The sequence below is a fragment of the Suricata suricatta genome, chromosome 1 (genome assembly GCF_006229205.1).
Source record: "Suricata suricatta isolate VVHF042 chromosome 1, meerkat_22Aug2017_6uvM2_HiC, whole genome shotgun sequence".
Classification (NCBI taxonomy): domain Eukaryota; kingdom Metazoa; phylum Chordata; class Mammalia; order Carnivora; family Herpestidae; genus Suricata; species Suricata suricatta.
Window position 1 is genome coordinate 184,242,489 of NC_043700.1, and position 13,406 is coordinate 184,255,894.

The 13,406-nt window shown below is 38.5% G+C and overlaps 1 long non-coding RNA gene across 1 annotated transcript; it reads right to left on the reverse strand.

Moving 5' to 3' along the window:
* Positions 1-333: 333 nt before the first annotated feature.
* Positions 334-11,083, reverse strand: LOC115286004. The gene is made up of 2 exons (XR_003905813.1): positions 10,882-11,083; positions 334-796 (listed from the first exon to the last, which is right to left on the reverse strand). It is a non-coding gene; the product is annotated as an uncharacterized LOC115286004 (long non-coding RNA).
* Positions 11,084-13,406: the final 2,323 nt, after the last annotated feature.

Genomic DNA, 13,406 nt, shown 5'->3' on the forward strand with positions numbered 1-13,406 from the left:
AGTAATAGAATGCCATAGCACAAGTCCAGGACAAAATTGCCAAATTACAAAGCCCCCAAAATTTAATTTTACTCCAAATTTTAACACCCAAACTTATCTAGCAGCAAAACTGACTTGAGCTGATCTGAAAATATTTATTGTTTTGGTAATTCCACTTAGCTTCATGAGGTATGCTTCAGAAGGATGAGTATGTTGATAGCTGGGTGCTGCTCAGAGTCTGCTGGAAATGGGAGTGTATGTCATACCTGGGTTGCATTACTTTACTAAAATAAGAAAGGGGAATCTGAGTTATGAGTCAAAATTAGCCCCAAGCATCTTGGATAAGAGACAGTGGACATTTATCATGTTTTATTGAACTGCCCCTATTGAGGAACATTTTAATTGTTTCCAACATCTGTTCTTACAAGCAATGCTAATGTGTACATGATTCCCTGCCTGTGAGGGTTATCCATAAGGTAAATTCCTGAAAAAGGAATTCCATGGGTCAAGTGTTTGTATATTTTAATTTTGCTCAGTTTGACCTCACTGTTCTTCTGCTCTCACCAGCACGGAGAGGATCCATTTTCTCTGTCTGCATACTTTTCATATCTACACAGTGCAGTCAGCTCTCAGTCACCCGGTACTTCATTAGCTGGAACTCTCAGGCATCCAGGGCCTCATGCTCCTGAGCTGGTGAGACTTGGTGACAGTGAGATCACAAGGGTGTGATGAGAAGAGCAGCAGGTGCTGAGTCTTGTTGGACTACCAGGTGGAGTTGACTGCAGCCCCGTTCTTGGAAAATAGGCAGCCAGGTATCCTAGATGAGGTTTAATGACAAAGTCATGTGACTTCTCTTTTAACCAAGAAGCCAGATGCTAGGCAGTGATAACATTGTGGGTCACAAGGTTTGTCTGAAGTGAAATGATTGTGTCATTTATTGTTTTAGCAACTGCAGGGTTACCCTTGGTCATTGAATAAGGACACAAATCATTGCCTATCTAGTCAACAAAGCTTACTGTTGGAGGGACATAGTGTCAGAAAGGGATCTGTGTTCAAACTCTGTCTTTGCTGCCCAATAGCTACATTAATTTAGCCACATCATCTAGAGATTTGGTTTTTTCATCTATTTAATTATAATAGTAATACTCACATTACATTATTATTATTATTCATATTGAATAAGATGAATGTATTTTAGATACCTGGCATGTAGTAGGTACTAAGTAAATGGCTAGTTTTTATTTTGAAGTTCTGAGTTAAGAGGCTCTAGCTGCCTGTTAATTTTTAAAATCCTATAATTTTTTAAATCTTATGGATAATCTTTTCATTAGTTGTTTTAAAAAGACTGATTTGAATAAGTTTTGATATAAATGAGTGAATCATAAGGAGACTTTTCCAAGTTTTTTGATAAATAAATTCATTATTTTTAAAGTTTATTCAGGACAAGAAACAAATGTATAGTATCAGAAATTTAAAAGTGGCAAATACTGTATATAAAGAGGAATTTTATGAATTATAAAAGATATATAGTAACATTTTATGCTAACAGATTGGAGTAGCTCAATGGAATGAATACTTTTCTAGGAAAATATATATTACAAAATTTAACCATAAAGAAGTAAAATATATGAATGGTACAATACTAAGAAAAGATAAGAATTCATGGAGTCTATTGATGTGTTAAAGGAGTAAAATAATATGTCCCAGAAGGGTTTTTCACTGACTCAAGGATGGTTCAACATTAAGAAATTATTAATCAACATTTATTGCAATAGAAAAAAATGGGTTTGAACTATCTGATAGGTTGCTATAAGTCTATTAATAAAATTAAATCTATATTTTTTATTTTTAAAATTTTAGTAAGTTAATCATGAAGGAGATAACACTGCTGTCACATGATAAAGTGTATCAGAACCTAACAGTTATTCTAATGCTTACTAATCGCTATTATATGAGCATTTGCTACCTACTAGGAACTGCTCTAAGTACTTGTACATATATTAGCTCACTCAATACTCAAAACACCCCTAGGTAAGTAATGTTATTTTCCTCTTTTTACAGATAAGAAAACTGAGTAACAAAAAGGTGATGCAAATATGCCAAAATTCCATATTAGGAAACAATAGAGCTGTCATTTGAACTCAGGCAGACTGACTTCCAAGGAGGATTTACTATTCAATAAGGCTTTATGAGTATTACAAGCAACTTCCACTAAAACCCAATACATGAAAGATATTAGGTGTCTGGGATTAATATTAATATTCAACATTTTGGGAAGACTAGAGAAAAAAGCAATAATATTTTGTGTGTGTGTGTGTATACATTCATTCTTGTAATTCATATAATGTATATATTTATCTTATTTAAAATAACATTAGAACTTTAAAATACATAATTATTAATTAACAAGAAAGATGCAAGATTTTGACTTTGATGAAGAAAACTACAAAATTATACACAAATGTATGAAAAAAACCAGACAGTACTTATTTATAATATTAATAGATAGTAGGACTTAGTATCTATTATGTAGTTCTTTCAAATTTAATCATATTTCAATCAAGATGTCTGCTTGACAAATTGTTAATCTAGATAAATAAATGCATAATAATATCTGATAAAGTTCTGGGAGAGAATATAATGGTTTGGAAACTTCAGGGGTTGTTTTACCAGAGACCTACTATCGAGATACAGAAAATATAATAGAGATGTAGTGGCACACACAGATAGAGATAGAGGAAGATCAATTGACAGGAAAGAACAAAATACACAAAAATAGACTTTCATGTGTATAAGAAATTGACATATGAGACACCTGGGTGGCTCAGTCAGTTAACCATCGACTTTGGCTCAGGTCGTGATCTTACAGTTTGTGAATTTGAGGCCCACATCAGATTTTCTGCTGCCAGTGCAGAGCCTGCTTCTGATTCTCTCTCTCCCTCTCTCTCTCTGTCTCTCTCTCCTCTCTCTCTGCCCCTCCCCTGCTCATGTTCTCTCTTAAAAAATTTAAAAAAATTTAAAAACATTAAAAAAAGAAATTAGCATATGTAAACAGAAGTCTTTGAAATTCCTGAACAAAGATGGATAATTTGAAAAATGGTAAGACAAAATGGACTCAGAAAACAAAGGCAAATCCATCTATCATACTTTCAGTTAACATGAATTCTGGATGGCTTCAAAGTGTAAATCTAGGTACGCTTGTGTGACTCAGTCAGTTAGGAATTTGAGTCATGATTTTTGCTCAGGTCATGATCTCATGGTTTGTGGGCTCAAGGCCCATGTTGGGCTCTGCACTGGCAGCGTGAAGCCTGCTCGGGATTCTCTCTTTCCCTCTCTATGCCCTTCCTTTACTCACACTAGCTTGCTCTCTCTCTCAGAATACATAAATAAACTTTATAAAGTAGAAATATAAAAAGGCAAATATTAAAAGCCATATCATGAAGATGTAGAGAGATATATAGAAGTCAAAGCAGTTGTGAAGGCAGACATCACAAACTGATAATATCTGACTCAATACTGCCAACAGATGCATTCAGCTTGGCCAGGGGAGGGATTTCAAAAAAGGAAGGAAGGAAAGAAGAAAGAAGGGAATGAAATAAAGAAGGAAGTAAGAGAGGGAGGGAGGAAGGGAGGAAGGAAGGAAACATAAAGAAAAGAATTGAGATGGAAGCCCCAAAGACACATCATTTCTCATTGTCACAGTAAGAAAATATTAGATGGTCTTATATATAGTCCTTTTACACATGTCTGTTACCAGCTTGGCTTCTCAAGGCATTCACATTTTGTGACCCTCTTCCCAGTCATAAAGGAATAGATTTAAATATTTTATTCAAACTATATATGTATGTATACATGACATAAATGATAAAATTAAAAGACAAATAGCACTAAGTAAAATCCTTAACATGAATGACAAACTAAGTGGTAATATCCTTAATATATAAAAAGTATTTGCAAACCAATTTATAAAAGATTAAAAAACCCTTAATACAGTAATGGGTAAAGAACATAAACAGATAAATACAAATACATATAGATGACAAATAAGATAAGCAAGGAAATTTTATAGCACAAAGGATCTAAGAGATGAGTGTGATATTATTATTTAAACTATAATTTTGGTAAAAGTTGAAGTATTGGCAATATTCAATATTAAGAAGTGAAAGGAAGAAACAGCCACCTCCAGATATTCATGGGGTATAATTTTTCTATACACAACTTGAAAGTGTATGTTAAAATACAAACTATGCATACCTTCTAACTCAATAGTTGCACTTCAGGAAAACTTCATTTAGGGATGCCTGGGTGGCTCAGTTAAGTGTTTGATTTCAGCTCAGGTCATGATTTCACAGTTCATGAGTCGGAGCCCCACATTGGTCTCTATGCTGACAGCTGAGAGCCTGGAATCTACTTCAAATTCTGTGTCTTCCTCTCTCTGACCCACCCCCATTCATTCTTTCTCTCTCTCTTTCTCTCTCAAAAATAAACATTAAAAACTTTTTAAAAAGAAAAGTTTATTTAATCAACAAATAGATATGCTAGATACTGTAGTTAAATATTGGGCATAAAAAGATAAACAAGATCTTTAAGTCTCCCTCCTTTTCACATGGAGTTTCCATTCCCATGGGAATATATCCTAAATAGATGATTGGACAAATTTACAAATATACAGGCACAAGTATTTTTTTAATATACCTGAAGAGCTAAATTTGGAACTCAAATACCATCAATAATATGGATTGGATAAATTAATTCTTTCACATTCCAGAAAAGCACTCTATGCAGCCATTTATAAGATGATAGCAGAGCCACTTGAATTGACATAGAAGGTGTTCATGATGCATTACTAAGGGAAAATGCAGATTATACAACTGTGCAGCATGGTCTATCTACCTGTTGAAATGAATTATTCCCAAATATTATAATAATGACCTCTAGGTGGTAGAATTATGGACAGTTTCATTTTCTTCTTTTTACTTATGTGCATTTTCTATAATAAAAGTAATTATATGCATTAAATATTAAAGTGAAAACTTCATTCCACTAAAATTACTCTCATATAATGAATCACCCATTTTTACCTGTTATATAATGTCTTCCTTTTAGAAATACACCGGATAGTCAGCTGGCTCTCCATGATGTGGTGGTTACAGAGAGAGGCAGTGTGTGTCCCCCCCAGCCTGGAGGTAGCCAGAGGTGATGTGAACAGTGGCTGAGGGCAGATTGTGCTTGGCTGGTACCAGAGCGTGCAAATTGGAGTAGGGCAAAATTTCAAGGCTTATTGAAAAGTCTATCACCCAAGGAGATAGAGAGCCCTGGGCTTTAAATGAAAATGCCAAAAACCCAGCAGTCCAGAAGCCTGAAATTTCCAGGAAAGCCTCATAAGAGTCCAGATATTTTAGTCTGGAAAGGATTTTGGAAAGGAATTAGCTCAACAATTTGGCTTCATCATTAAGTAACCTGAGGCTCAGTGGAGTGGAGGGAGGGCATGGAAAGGGCACGGGAGTAAAGTCGCCATGAATTAGTATCAGGAACTTCCTGTGAATTTCTCTGTTCCACGTTTTCTTGAAAATTGTCATGCTGTTATTGTTTTCAACTCCTACAGGAAAGAAAACTCAGAATAGGTTGAGCATTGTTTGAGGCCATGGAGGCAAGAGACAGGCAGGGTCATCTGCCCCCACAACTGGTGCCCTGTAACCCAACCCACACCATGTAGATCACTGAAGGTAGAGTGAGGAGATGGCCCTACTGACTCCCAAACCAGGGCTCTCCTGAGCGCTCAGAGCTATTAACAGAGGAGATCCAGGCCTATGAAGTGGGCTCTGCTTTCTCCTGGACATCCTGCATGTGTTCAAATTCCCTCATCCTGGGCCCTGGGGACCTCCAAGTCCCAGCACAAGTTGGATTGGGCCACCACAATCTGACACAGCTAGTTCTGAGGGGCACATACCCTGGGGAGCCACTACAGCTGGGGTCCTGGGGGAAAGCCCTTGTCCTGTCCTGTACCCTCCTCTGGAGAGGCCACCTGAGACCATCAGGGCACGTGCTCAGCCAGAGTTAGAGCTCCATGGAGTTTTCCAGCCACGACTCTGGTTTTATTGGTTCAGGTCCTCCATTCTCAAAGTTGGCAATATTGAAATTTGGGGCCAGATAATTCTTACTATTGGGGGCTGTCTATGCATCGTGGGGTGTTTTGGCAACATCTCTACCAATGAGATGCCAGTAGCTCCCTCCTCCAAGTAAATACAGGTCACGACCATCCAAAAATGTCTCCAGACATTTACCCTGAAGCAAATCTCCCTTAGTTGAGAAACACTGATTTAGGAAAATGTCCACCTTCTTCCTTTTCCCAAAAACCCTTAGAAAAACTAAAATAAAACCTAGGAAGGAGAGTCTTACTGTTGTTCCATTAGACTTATTGCTAGATGCTAATGAGACCCATACCTGCCTCTTATGTGCATACAAAGATGTCCAAAAGCTGAAGGTTTTACCTGATTCAGTGAGATTATCCTCCTTCCTTTCCATGTTTGGGCTGTCCTTACTTGTCCTTGTCATTCACCTGCCTCTTGATGTTTTATTTCTGAGCTTTAACATGCAGAAGCCCCTTGTTTCTTAGATTCCTTTAAGTCCTTCTTCACCCCAACTCCACCTCTACACCATCACCCTCCCCTCAGTCTTCTCAGCCATTTTTGCCATTCTTTGTAAAGACCAAAGGCTGGCTGAGGCCAAGTTCAACTGCCTGCATGAGGGTTGTGCCCAATCGTTGTCACCCTTGCCCTGTCACATGATCTCGAACAACTCACAACCCTCCTCTGAGACTCAATTCCTCATCTGTAAACTGAAGCAGTTTTGCCTGCCTTTCTTACTTTACTAGATTGTACTAAGGGTCAAATGACAGAGTAGATAGGAAAGTGCTTTGCAAAGAATAAAGTGACATAATTTATTAAAACTATCATTATTCTGACCAATTGCTCACATCATTTAAATTACAGATGGGACAGATGGGCATTTTATCATGTAGCTGCAGCCCATCCCTTCAGCCTTGCTCGGTACAGGGAAGACATCCAGGCCAGGAGTCTGGGAGATGGCTGTGTGACCTAGACTTGCCCTGTGTTTGTCACTGCCCTTCTTTGAACTCTGGGTTTCTCATCTAGTTCAAGTAGGGGTTATGGCTGGATGCCCTGATGTCTGTTCTTTCCCACTTCCAGACTAATCTGTGGGATAAGTTGTTGCCTCCAGGGCAGTGTTTAGAGTAACTGGCCTCTATTTTTATTCTCTCTTCTAAAGTGCATTTTGGATGCTGACACATGGAATAACAGTGAGCCGCTTTCCAAGAGTCCTTTGAAGGAGAGAAGGATCAGATCAGAATTCCCTCCAGAGCACCTTTCAAACTATCCAATCCCATATTCATTTCTGACCTCTTGGATGGCAACATACTTTAGTTCTACTAAACTAGAATAACATTTTATAATATATGGAAGCAAGATAAGAAGACCATCCCCCAGAAGTTTCTACGAGATTATGTGGGAAGTAGGTAGAAGCCCACCAGGACAGTGAGTGGAAGGTGTGCCAGTTATAAGCTCATTAATGCCCTTAGGACGTAAGAGCAGGAGCTAGGCCTTGGCTGGGCTGACGTCAAGGGGTTGATGATAGGTAAGATGCAATCCTCTAGCCCATGGCTACCCAAAAGAGTTTCCTGAGATGATAGGAATGTTCTAATCTACTCTTTCTTTCTTTCTTTCTTTCTTTCTTTCTTTCTTTCTTTCTTTCTTTCTTTCTCTCACAGACTTATTGAGGTATAATTGATACGCAAAAAACTAGACATGTTTAATGGGTACAATTTGATGAGTTTGGATGTATGCATACACTCATAATGCCATAACCACAATCCAGGAGTTAAAACATCCGACACTTCCGAAAGTGACTTGTGTCTTTTTTTCCTTTTCTTTCTTTCTTATCCTCCTCCTCCTCTCCTTTTCTTCCTCCTTCTCCCCTCCTCCTCCCCTCCTCCTCCCCCTTTTGTCCTTTTCCCTCTTCTTCTCTTCTCCTTTTTCTCCTCCTCCTCCTCCTTCTTCTTCTCCTTCTCCTCTTTAATTATTATTACTATTTTTTGTGGTAAGAACACTCAAGATGAGATCTACTCTCTTAACAAAATTTTAAGTGCACAATATGGTACAGTTAGCTATAGACACTGTTGTGCGGCAGATCTCTAGAACTTACTGTACTGAAACTTTGTATTGAATGAGAAAAATCTATTCATGTCCCCCTCCCACCAGTCTCTGACAACCACCATTCTACTCCTTGCTTCTATGCATCTGACCATTTTATATATTTCATGTAAGTGGAATCAATGGAGTATTTGTCCTTTTATGACTGACATATTTCTCTTGGCTAATCCCCTTCAGGTTCATCTATCTCATCACAAATGGTAGGATTTCTTTCTTTTTTAAAGTCTGAATAATATTCCATTATATTTATATGCCACATTTTCTTTATACATTCTCTGGAAAAGGACATTTGTGCAGTTTCCATGTTTTGGTTATTGTGGCCACGGGCCACAATGTGATACTGAATATTTGAAATGTGACTGATGTGACTGAGAAACTGGATTTTTTATTGTATTGTTTTTTGGTTAATTTTATTTAAATTTATTTTTTAAGTTTGTTTTATTTTAGAGAGGGAAACGGAGCAAGAGAATTCAGGAGGGTCAGAGAGAGGAAAGTATCCTAAGCAGGCTCTGCACTGTTGGTGCGCAGTCTGACATGGGGCTCCATCTCAGGACTGATATTATGACCTGAGCCAAAATCAATAGTCCCACACTTAATTGACTGAGCCACCCAGGCGTCCCTAATTTTATTTAAATTTGAATACCCATGTGTATCAGTCAGGACTGTACTCAACTTTCTGGATACCGGGGACCAAAGGTCGCAGGGAGGTAGTGCTCAATGATGGGGGAGAATGCTGTCAGGGCTGGCACTGAAGGTTGGGACTCATGCCTATCAGAGAGAGTGTGAGATGCTGACATAGAGCTCCTGGAGCACTCATGAAAAAGAAAGTTGCTACCAAAAAGCACATTTCCCCACTTATTTGTCTCTCCTTTTATCTAGTCCCTATAATATACCAAATCTACAAATGAAAACAGAAAAGCAGATCAATCATATCCATCCTATAGTTCAGTCGGGAAGGAAGGAATGAGGGACATCAGGGCATCTAGCTTTGTCTTCTGGTTGGGCTATAAGAGAAGAAACTTGGAACGCAAAGAAAGGAAGTGACCAGGAAGTGTAGGTCACAAATTTGTGCCTCCAAACTCTCATCCAGTGTTTTCCTCATCATCTCCAACTTCAAATGTCAAGATGAGAACATCATGTAGACAAATATGTGCTGTCTTTGATAGAAGCACTGTCGTCTCCCAATATTAAATACATTGACATTCTGAAATCTACAAGTATGAAAAGAGAGAGAAAAATAACCAAAAAAAATAGGGGATAAGAAATTGAATTTTTATAAAAACAAAAGCCCAGGACATATGTTCATGATATATCCATCCATATTTTCACCAAGATTTGAGGAGATATAAAATCAATAAATAAAGGTAATAATGAAATGGAGTGATTTAACATAAAATATTTTAGCAAGTTGAGAGATATGATTTCAGAATTGGGGAGAAAAAGTCATGGAGATGGTGGGTAGAATTGGATTCTACAAGAAAAGTAAATATATCAAGATTTGAGAACTTGGTTTAAATATACTTCCATTACTCAAGGGAAATACTAGACATGATGGAAGAGAAAATAAATGATAGGTAGGATCAGACGACAAATGAAAGAAATCATAAAATAAGGCTGAATAATTAATGATCAAATCAGAAAGTGTCACCCATGAAATTAATGTTATGAGGCACATAACTGAATACTTACATATGGCCTTGTGACATTTACAGTAAAAAGGGAAAGGAAAGAGAATGTATAATTTAGGCAGGAAATAAAATGGGACTATACCTACAATGGCAAAAAGTTTCCTGTTTCCACTTCACACGTCCACAGTACTAAATGGGATGAGGCCACTCAGATGATTCAAGCATGACATCACCTATTTAAAAACCTTCTGTTTCCTTTCAGTGCAGTTAGAATAAATTACAAATTCATTACAGATTTTCGAAGAAATAAATTCAAAGTCAATGTCCCCAGGCATTTTTATCGTGGATTTCCAACTCTTAAGGAATAGAAAAGTCATATGTTATCTAAATTATTCCATATCAAAGTGTTTTATGAAGCAAACATAACCTTCTGAACTGCAAGAGGCAGTCCAGAAAACAAAATTCCAGTCCAATATCACTTATGAAAATACGGGTTAAAATTTATACACACACACACACACACACACACACACACACACATTACAAAGGAAATCTATCACAGTATTTTCAGGAATAATGCCAATTATTTACTTGAGAAATAGTTTAATATTAAGAAATTAATTGACAATTTTTAAAACAATTTTGACACATAATAATAATAGCTCATACTTAACAAGCATTTACTATGTGCCAGATACCATTCAATTTTGTTAAATCCTCATAACACCCTTTTGAGGTAGGCATTATTGTCCCTATTTTATAAAAAATGGAGACATGGAGAGGTAAGAATTTTGTCCAACATCACACACAAAGCAGAGTTGGAGACAGAATATGCATACAGGCAGCCTATCCATAATCTTGGGGTTCTTAACCCTTGTGCTGCACATGATACATATTTGTTGGTTGACCTACCTTTTATTATTTCTCCTAAGGTTATCCTTTGCTGCATGCCACCCGCTCCCCCCCACCCCCGCAATGCAACTTCTTAAAATAAAATGCATTATTGTGACTCACAGGTTTTGATGATTTGACTGGGTGAGTCTCACCTGAGGTCTGCCATGCAGCTGCAGTGACATTAGAGCTGAAAGTGGGCTGCCCTGGACTCCCAGAGGCTTCTTCAATATATGTTAAAGGTCCTGATACTGCTCAGCCTCTGCACTAAGCTTCGGGTTCTCAGAGCATGCTGGTCTAAAGTTAGCTGCCCGTATTCAACAGCCATTACCTTCCTACAAGCAAGAAGTGGAAGCTTTTAGGCCAACTGATGGCATCAAGAATGGACACATTGTCACATGCACCACATTCTAGAGCACAAGCAGTCAGGATTCCCCTGGATTCAAGAGGAGGCAGAGGACACAGGAAATGGGCTCACCCCCAGGTGGGGAGTGGCTGTGGCACATGACAGAAGAGCATGTATGACTTCCTACAGTTACTATTTTTATTTCCTAAGGCACTCACTCAATGCAAAAGCAAAGTGTGATGCAACGTTACTCAATGAAAAAGAAGACTCCTTCCTTCCATATTTGCTCCCATCTTTTTGGTTTTCTCCAGCTATCTCCAGCTGATAATCACTTTCATTACATACTTATGTGTCTTTCAAGGTCCTTTATGGAATATAAGCAAAATCAAATGCATATCCTTCCCCTTTTGCTTCTTACACAAAAGGGGGTACACTGTATATACTGTTTATCATCTTCGATCTTGGACAACTGCCTTTATTAATATGTACAAAGAGAGAAAAACAGATAGAAGAAGAGGAAAGGAAGGAAGGAGTAAGGGAGGGAAAAGAAAGAAGGGAGGGAGAGGGAAAGATAAAGTATAGATTTTAGATTCTAGATACCAACAAAAACATGGAGAGTGTACCCTGCATTATTAACAGCAGTTATCTCTCTATGGAGTGATTAATGTCATTTTTCTCTCTTCAGTTTTCTGCATTTTCTAAATTTACTGTAATGAACATACGCTACATGTGGGATAAAAATATTTTCAATGCCAAAACCATATGGTTCAATTTTTTTGCTGCTCTGAATTTTTTTTTGTTGTTGTTGTTGCTGCTGTGGTTTCCCTCTTTGAGAACTGACCTCCAACTATGGGATAGATAGAAAAAAAGGACTGATGAGGCTTTCTTTGGGAATTTCTCAAACACATCTGTATTTGCTTAGACAGGTGTAGTGTGCCAATTTCCTTTTCCTGCAACTTAACCTTCTCTTAAATCCATGACCTTACCCTGTTGTCATTATTATAATCATTGACTTATGTATCTACCACATGCAAGACAGGGCACCCTGCTGTATGTTAGCAGTCCAGAGATGATGAAGGACACATGTACACATATCTGGGCTATAGTTTGAGACGTGCCACAGTAGCAGCCTAATTTGGGATCACAAAAGCAAAGACCTGTCAGCTTTGCCAAGATTTCATAGTCTTGCATATCAGGTGCTATTTAAGCTGAATCATCAAACAACCCATCTTTGAAAAAGATAGGATAAGGCAGTCTGCATAGGAGCTGTGGGAGCTGTTGGGGAGCCTGATGAAGCACCTTTGTGGGTGAAGTGGAAGTAAGTGATGTTGCAAATACAGACAAGGATCCAAGGACATAAGGGCTTGTAACCAAAATAAGGCATTGCAAGTTCTGCCCTTGAGTGCCAGAGGGACACCCAAGGGAGGAGGACAAAGGTGTGCCAGGCACCAGATCTGTCTCTTCCCTGTTCTAGGTGCCTTTTGCGCAATACACAGAATGTTAATATTTGTTCTTGTAACAGGTACTTTCTGATTTCAAGGAAATACATCCTTAAGTTTCTATTTAGTTTACAGTCTCTGCAAAGCAAAAGAAGACATTGTGTCCTCTGAGGTTTCAGCAGAGTTGAATGAACAGGGAGGAGGGTGGATTGAAAGTTCTTCTGAGACTCCTCAGGGGGTCACTTCTCTGCCCCAAAATAAAAAAAATAAAACAAATCATCACACAGATTTGTAATTCTTGGTGCCCCCTCTTCCTATGACTAAGAGCCCTGAGAAACTAAGCAGAGAAACTTGCATTGGTTACCAGGGCACTCAGCCCCCTGTTTGGCCCATTCTGGATGCTCAAAGAAGGTTAATTAGCATACACTGTGGAGAAGCAGGACTAGGGATCATATCCCTTAAAGACTAATCTGAAGAAATCAGCCTTACATCAGCTTCATCTCCCAGTTGACACTCATGGGTATCTCTAGCAGGTGGAACGCTAGACAGTGGGAGCACAGAGCTGGTGTGGCATTTAGGTGGAAAAGCCAGAATCGTGATTCCAAGACTCCTCTGTTCGCTGGAAGCCACTTTTCCCTGATGGTCAGCAGGGAAGGGGCGAAGCTTGCCAAGGCCATGGAACCATCTGGGGAACCAGGCCTGTCGGAGGTGTATGTTTAATTTCTGCCCTTCAGGACCCACTAGGGAGATAGGGGACTTGGAATCTGGTTGAGCTCTTCACAGTTAGAGGCACCCACTCTGAGATTCCACAGGTTCATTCAATGTCCCACCAGCAAGTTAATGCTCAAACAAGAAGCCTCTCTTAATTCTTCAGCTTGACCTGAACCCCTGTATC